General features: G+C 45.7%; 1 protein-coding gene across 1 annotated transcript in view; it reads left to right on the top strand.

Annotated features, from left to right (window-relative positions):
- Positions 1-5495: 5495 nt before the first annotated feature.
- The window catches only part of MEF2B (myocyte enhancer factor 2B), a 28851-nt gene continuing 22024 nt past the window's right edge, over positions 5496-12322 (top strand). Inside the window, exon 1 of the mRNA XM_077922022.1 lies at positions 5496-5685. The gene's annotated coding sequence lies outside the window, so the exon portion shown is untranslated. The remainder of the gene's footprint in view (positions 5686-12322) is intronic.

Below are 12322 nucleotides of genomic sequence, written 5' to 3'. Positions count from 1 at the left end.
TTGGTGACTTAGGGACATCCCTGTCTGCAAAGTCAGGCTCTGGCGGACAGAGTGGATGAGGTCAAGAGGGGGTCCAATGGTCAAGAAGGCTGCAGAGGGAAGTGAGGGGCAGACGAGGCTCGTCCACCTGGGAAGGGAGTCCACCTACAAGAAGGAAACTCTGATCCTAAATCTCCACTGCCTTGCAGGATATCTTTGGGAGAAGATAAAGGCTCAGGAGTAATCCCTACACAAATTCACAAGTCCCTAAGGCCCTTGGATGGGCAACTCCTGCAGCCAAGCTGGTGCCAAACATCTTGCTCTGCTTTCCTTTGGACCCCCTCAGCGAGGCCGAGAGGGGGGTCTTGTCACCTGGGCAGCCCAGGACCCCCAGACCCACGGCCCAGGCTTGCACCCCGGGGAGACAAACAGATGCCAACCATGTTCTGCCTTGAAGCCTAGACTGAGGATGCTTCAACATGGGCTGCCCTCCGAGGCAGTAAACATGCAGCTTTCTAGGGACTGTGGTTAAATCTTCCAATTCTGCAGAGAGGGGCAGGCAATTAACCGGGGTGTTAATGAACTAATCCTAACGGTTTAATTGCTAATCTTAATTGCTCCCAGAGATGGTGGGGGGAGAATCACTTCTGATGCATTTGTCCTCTGCAGACCCTGCTCCCCGAAAGCAGTGTGCAGATGTTTCTTCTGGACCTCCCCCCCCCCCCAAATCAGTTTACTTTGCAAGTAAACTGGTCCTGAGGATAGATGACGACTGTGGCCAACATCATGTGTAACCTCGGGTTATAGATGCTTCAGGTTACTGACTCCGCTAACCCAGAAATATTACCTCGGGTTAAGAACTTTGCTTCAGGATGAGAACAGAAATCGTGCGGCAGCAGCAGGAGGCCCAATTAGCTAAAGCGGTACCTCAGGTTAAGAACAGTTTCAGGTTAAGAACGCACCTCCAGAACGAATTAAGTTTTTAACCCGAGGTACCACTGTACAATGGGACGCGGGTGGCACTGTGGGTTAAACTACAGAGCCTAGGACATGCCGATCAGAAGGTCAGCGGTTCGAATCCCCGTGACGGGGTGAGCTCCCGTTGCTCAGTCCCTGCTCCTGCCCACCTAGCAGTTTGAAAGCATGTCAAAGTGCAAGTAGATAAATAGGTATCACTCCGGCGGGAAAGTAAATGGCGTTTCCGTGCGCTGCTCTGGTTCTCCAGAAGCGGCTTAGTCATGCTGGCCACATGACCCGGAAGCTGTACGCCAGCTCCTTCGGCCAATAAAGCGAGATGAGCGCCGCAATCCCAGAGTCGGCCATGACTGGACCTAATGGTCAGGGGTCCCTTTACCTTTACCACTGTACACTGCTCCCCAAACCATCAGTCAATGGGAGTGTGTGCAGAGCCCACAGGTCCAGTCCTCATGCAGGTGAAGAAAGGGCTAATGGAATTGAATCTTGACAGCTGCCTAATCCCAAGCCAGAATTAGGGGGGCCTAGGTTTGCACAGCTGAAGCCCATAGAGGGATCTGCTCTGGCCACATCTCAAAAAACCGATGTTGTAGGGTTGGAAAAGGTTCAGAAAAAACCCCCAAAATTGATTTCTGCTGTGAGGAAAAGCTGCAGCATGTGGGGCTTTTTACTTTAGAGAAAAGGTGAGGAAAAGAGGACACAATAGAAATTTTTTTAAAATATGCATGGAATGGAGCAAGTGGGTAAAGGGGGGGGGGACTCTTCGCTGTTCACTTTCTCTGCACCACACCAAATTTTTTTATTTTTATTTTTTACTGTTTATAGAAGTTCTGCAAGTTTTTCTCCCTCTCCCATAATATTAGAACTTGTAGACATCCCATTAAGCTCAATGTCTGATGATTCGGGACAGATTATATATACAGATTCATGAAGTGCGGAGTTAAAACTACAGAACTCCCTCCCACAGGAGACAAAAATGGCAAACCAACTTAAATGGCTTTAAATAAGGACTGGGCAAGTTAGAAGAGAAATCAGAGAAATGTCAAGTTGAAAGGGACCCTAAGGGTCATCCAGCCCAACCCCACAATGCAGGAATATGCAGCTATCATCCCATACAGGGATCGAACCTGCAACCTTGGCATTATCAGCACCACTCTGTAACCCACTGAGCTATCCAGACCTATTGATGGCAGCCGGCCTTGCTGGCTCTGCTCTGCCTTTATGATCAGAGGCTTCTGAATCTCCGCTGCTGGAAGGAGGGCTCTTGCGCTCTGATCTTCCTTGTGGGTTTCCCGTTGAAGAGGATGCTGGACGAGATGGCACTTTTCGGCCTGATCCGGCAGGCTCCTCTTAAGTTTTTATTTTCTTTTGTTTTTTGCATTAAACCCCCCCCCCCCTTCTGTCATAATGCTTGATTGGTTTCATTTTACTTTCCAGTGTCCATCATAAAATGTTTAAAAGCGGGACTGAGTTCCCTTACCTTTTTAAAAATTATAGAGATAGATGATAGATAGATGATAGATAGATATAGATATAGATATAGATATAGATATAGATATAGATATAGATAGATGATAGAGATAGATAGATGATAGATAGGTAGGTAGGTGATAGACCAGGGGTCAGCAACCTTTTTCAGCTGTGGGCCGGTCCACCATCCCTCAGACCATGGGGGGGGCAGACTATATTTTTTTGGGGGGGGAATGAATGAATTCTTATGCCCCACAAATAACCTGGAGGTGCATTTTACATAAAAGGACACATTTTACTCATTTAAAAACATGCTGATTCCCAGACTGTCCGCGGGCCGGATTTAGAAAGGAATTGGGCCGTATCTGGCCCCCAGGCCTTAGGTTGCCTACCCCTGTGATAGTCTGGGGGGTTGGGATGGATATACAGTCATACCTCAGGTTACAGACGCTTCAGGTTGTGCGATTTTAGGTTGCGCACTGCGCCGAACCCAGAAGTACCGGAACGGGTTACTTCCAGGTTTCGGCACTTGCGCATGCACAAAGCACTAAATCGCTCTTTGCGCATGAGCAGAAGCGCCGATTTGCAACCTGCGCGTGTGCAGACGCGGCGCTGCGGGTTGCGAACGTGCTTCCCACACGGATCACATTCACAACCCAAGCATCCACTGTACACCCAATGCCTGAGTGCAAAATCCACCTATATCTGTGATCAATAAAGTTACGGCCATTTCTAATCCAGATCTTTGTTGGCTTGAGTTTATTAATCACATCTTACATTTAGCCGCTGCCGGTGTGTTTGTGTGTGTGACACTGTGACTGGGCCCGCAGTGAACAAAGAAACAAAGAAACTTCGTGGTGAGTTCTCCCACCTTTCCCCCCCAGAAAAAAGCACTGCTTTAAGAGGAAAGGGAGTACTGAAAAAGGAGAGAAAGGAACAAGCTCATCATCTCTCTTTCGAAGGACGCAGGGTACCAGATCAGCCCTTTCCTGGGCTGTTACATCTCCGCTACACTCCCTCCTACTCTCCTGGCCTCCTGCCAACCGGGCGCATGTAACCGGAGGCTCTGAGTTGCATCAGTTTCCCCTCCAGCGCTTGTAAACACAAAACTTTCTCTGGGGATTTTCTGGCTGCCTCTCGTTCTCCAAGGATGGGGGATTCAGCAACCAGAGAGACCTCTCTTATCAGAGAGAGAGAGAGAGAGAGAGGTTTGCCGTGTGTGGTGCACGATGGAAAGAGGAGCAAGCTCTCTGGTCTTGCACAGACACTGTTACAATCAGAGAATTATAGAATTGCGGCGTTGGGACCCCCAAGGGCCTTCTAGTCCAGCCCCCTGCAATGCAGCAATCTTTTGGCCAATGTGGGGCTTGAACCCACACCTCAAAGATTAAGAGTCTCGTGCTCTACCAGTTGAGCTATCCATGTGTGCCAATTTGGAGTACCAGTATGAGGTTGTTAGAAGTGAAGCGTGAGGGAAATGGGGAAATCTTTATACTGGATTAATCCACCTGGGACACAGTTGTCCTTGTTTTATAAGATTGCAGGCCTTTCAAGCATGAGCTCAGCAAATTCGGACCAGATTTTAAAGAGCTAAAATGGGGCTGCAAACTTGAACTGGTGCATGTCTACAAAATGAGAAGTGGGGGGTCCTGTCACTTGTACTAAATCAGCAGCTTGGGGGGGGTAATACCAAGGGTCCAAGAAATACCCTTCACACACTGCATAAACTATGGAACTCAATGCCACTGGAAGCAGCAATGGAAGCCACCCTAGATGGCATGAAAGAGAATTAGAGAAATTCACAGAGGAGGAAGAGGTTGCCAATAGCTTTCAGCCACGATGCCCAGGCATCTCTTTGGCCTGATCCGGCACATTCCTGCTATGTTCTTACTCTGGGGCAAAATCTCCTACAGGGCTTCAGATTTTCATTTCACATTTCTGGTGCCTTGAGGCATGTGTCTCTGAGAACGCAAAGAGTGCTTGACTGTTTGAGGAAGACAACCACACATGTCTGTGTGTGACACTGCCTCATTGTCCTCCTTAGCAACCGTACCCAGACTTTTAAAGGGAGGCAGTTTGTCTACATTTGCCTGGTTTTTCTCCTGTTGGCTTTTCTTTGTCAGCTCCTCCAAGTGCAGAGAAATTTGTTGGTTTAAATGATTTTTAATGCCACTCTGGCTAAAAACCACAACAAGGCACCCTCCCCTCAGGCTTGCAAATGACAAGCTGAAAAGATAACAGGACAAAAGGAAAACGGATTGGGAAGGATTTCTGACCATCGGTCGAATAAAGGAAATTGATTGATTGATTGATTGATTGGGAGGGAGAAAGAAATAAGTTCAGAGCCAAGTTCTTAGCTACCTGTTATCAGTGTAACTCTGTAAACTGCACCCACCATACTCTGAAATCAATGGCACAGCTACCTTAATTCCAGTGGGTCCATTCTGAGTGGAGCTGAGTTGGAAGGGACCACAGGGGCCATCTAGCCCAGCCCCTTGAAATGCAGGAGTCTTTTGCCCAACCCACGACCCTGAGATTAAGAGTCTCATGTTCTACTGACTAACTATCCCAGTGTTCCATTTACCTGTTTATTACATTAATTAAATTCGCATACCCACCCACGCCATCCAACCAAGTTTTCTGCGTGGTGTAGAATAAAATACAATTCATATTAAAAAACCAAAAGCCAAATACAACAAACGAGCTAAATCAGAAAACACAGAATACAAATCTTGAAACGCAGTGATTGCTGCCCTTTCTCTTTGCTTTACAAAGGGAACATCTTTAAGCGCATCGCGTGTCTGACTCACGTGTGAAAGCGGCGTTTCAGAAGCGTGTCTGAAACCACGTGGTGGGCGGGGCCAGCAGGCGTTCTGAGGGCGGGGCGTGCGCGGAGGTGACTGTGTACCTTTCTGCCCACCCCGCCCCTCTCTCTCTGTCAGCCAATCGAGCCTGCATATGCAAACGACCCGGCCGAATCCGACCCAATCAGGAGCGAGAGGGGCGCGGCTATGCAAAAGAGGAGCCCAGATGCGGGAGGCGAGTGAGGCGCGGAGTGTTGCGGGCGAGCTTCGGGCAAGGACGTTGTGCAACAGAAATCATCATATTTCAGTTTTTGCAATTCATGCAATGCTCTTTGCAAGAAGAGGACCCCACCGGGCAGCGGCGCCGGGGCAGAGGATCTGCTACTGAAGCGGAGAGCTCGGCTTTTCCCCCGGCAGAGGGATAGCAGGACCGCACACCTGAGCACAGGTGCGTCAGGTAAGCCTCAGGGGAGGCGAGGACTCCAAAGAATGAATGGGCTGGCGAAGCTTAGAGAGAGAGGTGTGTTGGTTGGGGTGGGGGACATCTGGAAGGCTGGGGAGGCGCTCTGCACATGCTCAGAGGTCTCCACGCCTGCCATCCTTGCAGGAGACGGGTCCTCCTGATGTCCTGCCCTTGTATCTCGGTATTGTCCACACTCGCTGGAAGTGACTCTCTGGAGTTTCAGAATGGGAGTTCAACTTGGGGTCGAACCTGGGATTCCTGCATTGCAGGGAGTTGGACTAGATGACCCTTGGAGTCCCTTCCAACTCTATAATTCTGTAATTCTATGATTGCATATATATAAGATCATCATCGTCATTATTTATAAAGTGCTGGAGATTTGCTGGGTGCTGTAGAGAGATTCAGATCTTTGCACCGTTTCTGCGGGAAGCCTTGACCTCTTGATAGTTGTGGCACTAAAGGAAAACGGAATGGGGAGGGGAAAGGAAAGCAAGTGAGAGCAGGTGCAAATCGAAAGACGAAAAGCAAAATAACCTTTCGGAGTTACATGTTCCTCGCACCTGGTGTGGTAACCCCAATTTGCAGGCGGGCTCTGAATTTCCTTCTGAAATGGAGGCGTTGTGCTGTTCTTATTTATGGTGTCAGGCATGGGAGGCAAGAGACCGTTATCTAGACTGGTCCCACCACAAAGCCATCTCCAAATTCTTCTTGCAAGGACAAAACGGGGAAATTAAAGGATGTTAGATAAGTGATCCAGCCTTCTGCTTAATGGGGGTGAGGGAAGATTAAACATATTAATTCTCCCCTCTCCTCCAATCTTCTCCATCTTTCCCTAGAGGTGGTAGACTCAGTTGTTAAGCTTGGGTCTTCTTTCTAAAATCTAATCCCACTTTCTTTAACAAAAAAGGGGAGGATTCTTGGGGATTTGTGGGAAGTTTTAAATAGCAACTCAGCGTTGCAATCTGCTTTTTCTTCATAAGGATTTTTTTATTTCATTTTATAATGTATATAAAACAGAGAGAGCAGTTATAACCACAGATGCAAATTGAAAGATGAGGAGCAAAACTTTGAAACAGGTGTGTTGAATGAGCACAGTTGCACGTGGGTTAAAATAGCAAGGTCCAAGTAAATAATATTGGCGTTACCTGATGATCAAGTAGAGATCCAGATTTGCCAGATGTGGTTTGTCTTCCAAATGATGCTTCCACTATATACGTCATGGAGAAATGTCAAATAATAAAAGAGAGTCTGGAGGTTCTAGTCCTTGCCAATATCTCAATTTTTCATGTAATTTTCTCTTCTTCCAAGGTGAGTGGCACCAAGCATCCAGTGTCAGATTATGGGCTGTTTTTCACTGAGTTTCAATTACTATTTCATTTCACTTTTAATTTGTGTACTGCCTTTCTATACACAAGTCGGGCATCTGAGTACACACACATTATTTATTTCTATCTTTCTAAAGGTGTCATATTTTTCTAAAATACAGTATACAAACTGAGTTTTTGACTCACACTGTGGTTTTTACATTGTATTTTTTTGTTGTGAACTGCCATGAGATCTGCAGATAAATGGTGGTATACCAATTTAATAAATAAAAATAAAATTTGCAAGCTGAAGAAACAACAAAATAGACAACAAAGATCACACACCTAATAACGATCTGATCCAATACAAAAAAAGTCACAATGAAAACATAACTTTAAAATAAACTACATATCAAATAAAGCAATATTCAATAATCCATGGGAATATAATAGTAAACGGTAAAATTAAATAATCATTAAACAGTTTACACTTACCGCTAACAATTACAACAAAGATTTACCAAACTTTAATCAATAAAAATAATAGCAAGTCACAATGCATAAAATACCACAAAACATACAAACCATGAAAAAGGATCAATTGAGAAACAAGGACACACAATTTACAAAATTGTTTTTTAAAATATCCCTGAACTCTTCTCTTCCCAACTGCTTCTGCTGTTCCTAAAGTCACGGTCTGCAAAGTTTTTTGCAATGCCTCCATTCTCTTGTCCTTGCAATGAGAAGAGTGATATTTTTGAAAAATTTAAAGCGATTCCACGACCACCGTGAACCGTACTTTCACCCCCACATCTACAATCTTCCGTCGCATCAGTCATGTGTCTGGAACTGCACGAGTTTGGGGTGTCTCATGGCGAATTGCAGACTTTCCCTAAAACTGGCTAAGAATAGGGTTTTTTTAAGAAATGACACAAAGTACAAACAAAGATTGTTTTAAAATAAACGGCAGGTACACATTTTCGTAAGGTGGAAAAGCTCGTCTAAACAAAAATGGCTTTCCGGAAAGAGAAAGTACTGGGCCCTTGATAAATCTCAGCACATATTTATTTCATAAAATTTATACACCGTTTGATTGGGAACAAACAAACAAACAAACAAACAAACCTCAAAGTGCTTTACAAAGAGAATGAGAAGAATAAGGTAAAAACTACTCTTTAAAACATTCAAATGATAAAATCAACAAGAAACTAAAAATGTATTAAAAGATACAGCAACATTTGATGTGTCCAGGTCAGCTTTGCCTAACAAACATGTTTTAGCAGGTGCTGGAAAAAAAAGATACGTGCTGCGCTGATGTCAAAGGGCAGGGAATTCCGGAGTGTAGATGCTGCCACGATAAAAGATTGATTTCTTGCAAAAGGGGAACGGGTATTATGCGGGCACCTGTAAGCCATCCCAATGCCACGGTTCCAAACTATGGAGAGGGCATGTAAGGGGTTGGACGATCACACAGGTAAACTGGTCCCAAGTTTTTAAGGCCTTTCTTGAACTCAGCCCAGTAGCAAACTGGCAACCAGTGCAGATCTCTGAGTAGAGGCTTTATATATGCTGACAAGGTCACATCAAAAGCCCTGCTTTGAGTTACTGTGGAGAGAGCATGTGGTATTTTAGGCACCTGCCGGAGAAACTCTTGAGCAGGGGTCAGCAAATTTTTTCAGCAGGGGGCCGGTCCACTGTCCCTCAGACCTTGTGGGGGGCCGGACTATATTTTGAAGGGAAAAAATTGAACGAATTCCTATGTCCCACAAATAACCCAGAGATGTATTTGAAATAAAAGCACACATTCTACTCATGTAAAAACATGCTGATTCCCAGACCACCTGCGGGCCGGATTTAGAAGGCGATCGGGCCAGATCCGGCCTCCGGGCCTTAGGTTGCCTACCCATGCTCTTGAGAATCCTGCTTCCTGAGCTCTCTAGAGCTTGATATAGTTGTGCCCAAACCTTGAACTTTTTGCGGGCATGGACGTAGCCAATATATTTGGGGGGGGGGAGCTTTTGTGAAGGGGGGCACAACCTCAGATTTGTATTGATTTTGATTTAATGGGGGGCAGCTGCCCCCCTCAGCTATGCTCATGGTAGCAGATGGGCAGCGAGTGCGATTTCCGCAAGAAAGGTGTGTATTTATTTTTCATACCCCGTCCATCTGACTGGGTTGCCCCAGCCACTCTGGGTGGCTTTCAGCTTATATAAAAACATAATAAAACATTAAAGATTAGAAAGCTTCCCTATACAGGGCTGCCTTCAGATGTTTTCTCAAAGTCAGATAGTTCTTCATCTCCTTGACATCTGATGGGAGCGGATGCTACTAATGATCCTATTATTTTATGCTGGAAGCAGGATATTATTATTATTATTATTTATTATTATTATTATTATTACTACTACTACTACTATTATTACCCCACCCATCTAGCTGGGTTGCCCCAGCCACACTAGGCGGCTTCCAACATCAAACATTAAAAACTTCCCGATACAGGGTTGCCTTCAGATATCTTTTAAAAGTTGCATAGTTCTTTATCTCCTTGATATCTGACGGGAGGGCGTTCCACAGGGCAGGCGCCACCACTGAGAAGGCCCTCTGCCTGGCTCCCTCTAATCTCACTTCTTGCAGTGAGGACTGCTTTAGGCAGCACAGAGAATTCAGACTCTGAGAGGGCTCCTCTTTTCCAGGGACAGTCCTGGATTTGCAGAAGCCGTCACGGTTTCTGATTTGATCCCAGAATGTCCTGCTTTTCCTTATGACGTCCCTATTTCCATCTGAGAAGTGTTGGAGGGTCTGGAGTTATGTGACCCCCGAGCCGAGGAGATAAGTAACTAAATGATACGATAATCTTTATTGTCATTATCCCATACAGAACAACGAAATTGAAAATCTACATCAGACATTCAGAGACCAACAAGCCTCCTATCCCAGCCTGGTTAGCCCCCTAAAAACTCTGATACCCCATAATTAAATGCAATACAATCTGAATGCAGCCCTTTCTGGGGGGGGGGGGGAGATCTGGTTGGTCACTTATTTTGACCGAAGACTGGACTAGATGGGCCCGGCCCCTTTGACCTGCTGCAGAGACCTTCTTAGGTGGGGAAAACCCGAAATCGTGCTCCTTCCCCACAAGGGAGCATTAAGCAGTAAATGCTCCTCCAGCTTCTCTCTTCCCCACCTGAAATTAATTTCTGGAAAGGACTCTCTCCCCAGAGACCTGACACTTTTGGCAGTGGAAACTTTCCCAGGCATTTCAATTGTAGAGAGAATTAATTTGTGATTATTGTTGTTATTCGCAGTTCTTCCTCTTCCTCTGTAGCCGCTGTTTCAGAACTTGGTTTCCGTTAGTTAAATGACAGCGAGGCCTAGATCAGAGGAGGGCTATAAACCTTGATTTTCCCCCAGCCCCTAAAAAATGCACCTGAGCTGGTGAACATTCTTGTGGGAGGGAGTTCCATAGTTTAACTCTGCACTGTGTGAAGACTTTGTTTTCTGAACCTTCCTGTGTTCAGCTTCCTTGGATTTTCACGAGTTCAAATGTTAGGAAAGAGGGAGAAAAACTTTTCTCCGTCCACATTCTCCATGCCTAGCATAATTTTATAAACTGCTGTCATTTTTCGATCTAAGCTTCTCATTTTTTGAATTTAAATTCTATTCCCTGCATTTCTGTAGCAATTTGTCTATAAAATTTGAAAAAAATCTCCAGTAATTTAGTGCAAATTTCTCTAGTTTGTTGCAGTGACTAGAATATTGACCCAGGACCAGGGTTGGAAAAGCCACTTGGGCATGAAGCCCAGTGGGTGTGACTCTGGGCTAGTCGCTGCTTCTAAGCTTCTAACCTACCTCACAGGGATGTTGTAGAGATTAGAGAAAAGCCGGAATATAAATGCAACAAATAAAAAAACCAAAGATAAGAAACACATTTTTGCTGGCTGTTTCAACTAGGAAATATCGCCTCATGCAAAATATTTTTGTAGGTTGTCTTTCCTTTTAGGTACTAAGATATTCGTGTTTGGAAAACTGCATTGCAAAATTTGGATAAGTGCGAATCTCCAAGAACGCCTGCGTCCTGCTTCTTGCATTATTATTTTATGGATGCTGCAGATTTGATTGATTTAAGTACGAACTGGATCAAAATTCTCCCCCGTGCCTTAGATGCTGGAACAAAACCCACTCTGCATATTCAGGGATCTGACTCTAGAATCTTAAATTTGGGCGGCGGAGCCTTGGAGGCCAGACTGTGGGATTCTCTGAGCAGGGTACACAATGTCTCTGTTATACAGCCTAACCAGGTCTACTTGGAAGTAGAATTTAATAGGGCTTGCTCCCAGGTAAGTAGGGTTAGGCTTGCAGTCTTAAGTGGCCATCACCCTCACTGGATTCAGACGACAGGTCCACCTAAGGTCCTTTCTCCAACGGCGGTCAGCCCACAAGCCTGATGAAACTGGATAAAGTGTGATGCTGACAGTGCCAAGGTTACAGGTTTGATCCCTGTATGGGACAGCTGCATATTCCTGCATTGCAGGGGGTTGGACTAGATGCTCCTCAGGGTCCCTTCCAATTCTATGAAACAGCCCTCATTGAATTCCTGGTGTCCAGCATTGAGCAACTTGCTGTAGACTGCCCCTGCACATGGAGGCCCAATCCCAATAGAATGTCATATAAAGAGACTTGTTGGGTGTCAAAGCAAGCACACATCTGACATCCTTTCACCCGCGACAGATGGCCAAACAGACGCTAATAATAATAATAATAATAATAATAATAATAATAATAATATGATGCCACCCATCGGACTGGGTTTCCCCAACCTCTCTGGGAGGCTTCCAGCAAAACGTAAAAACACAAGAAAACATCAAATATGAAAGGCTTCCCTATACAGGGCTGTCTTCTGATGTCTTCTAAAACTCAGTCCTTTATCTCCCTGACAAGGCAGGTGCCACTACCAAGAAGGCCCTCTGCCTGGTTCCCTGTAACTTCACTTCTCACAGGGAGGGAACTGCCAGAGGACCCTCGGAGCTAGACCTTAGTGTCTGGGCTGGACGATGGGGGTGGAGACGCCCCTTCAGGGATACAGGACCTGAAGATGTAAACACTCCCGCAATATTTTTTCTCTCACCCCAATCTGATGTCCAGAGGTAGATTTTCCCTGCCTGAGGAGGCTCCATCTCACTTTGGGATTTAGGTCATTTTTCTTTCTTCAAGGCTGGATGGGATTCCACCCCCTCCGCCCCCTGTCTCAGTATAAACCCCCTTCCCACCCCCCACCCCGACCACTTTGCAGAGGAGGCTTGTGACCGGAACAGCGAATGGGGAACTGC

The sequence above is a fragment of the Podarcis muralis genome, chromosome 18, assembly GCF_964188315.1.
Source record: "Podarcis muralis chromosome 18, rPodMur119.hap1.1, whole genome shotgun sequence".
In the NCBI taxonomy this organism is placed as follows: domain Eukaryota; kingdom Metazoa; phylum Chordata; class Lepidosauria; order Squamata; family Lacertidae; genus Podarcis; species Podarcis muralis.
The sequence above is the reverse complement of the archived record's forward strand: the minus strand, read 5'-3'. Positions and strand labels throughout refer to the sequence as shown.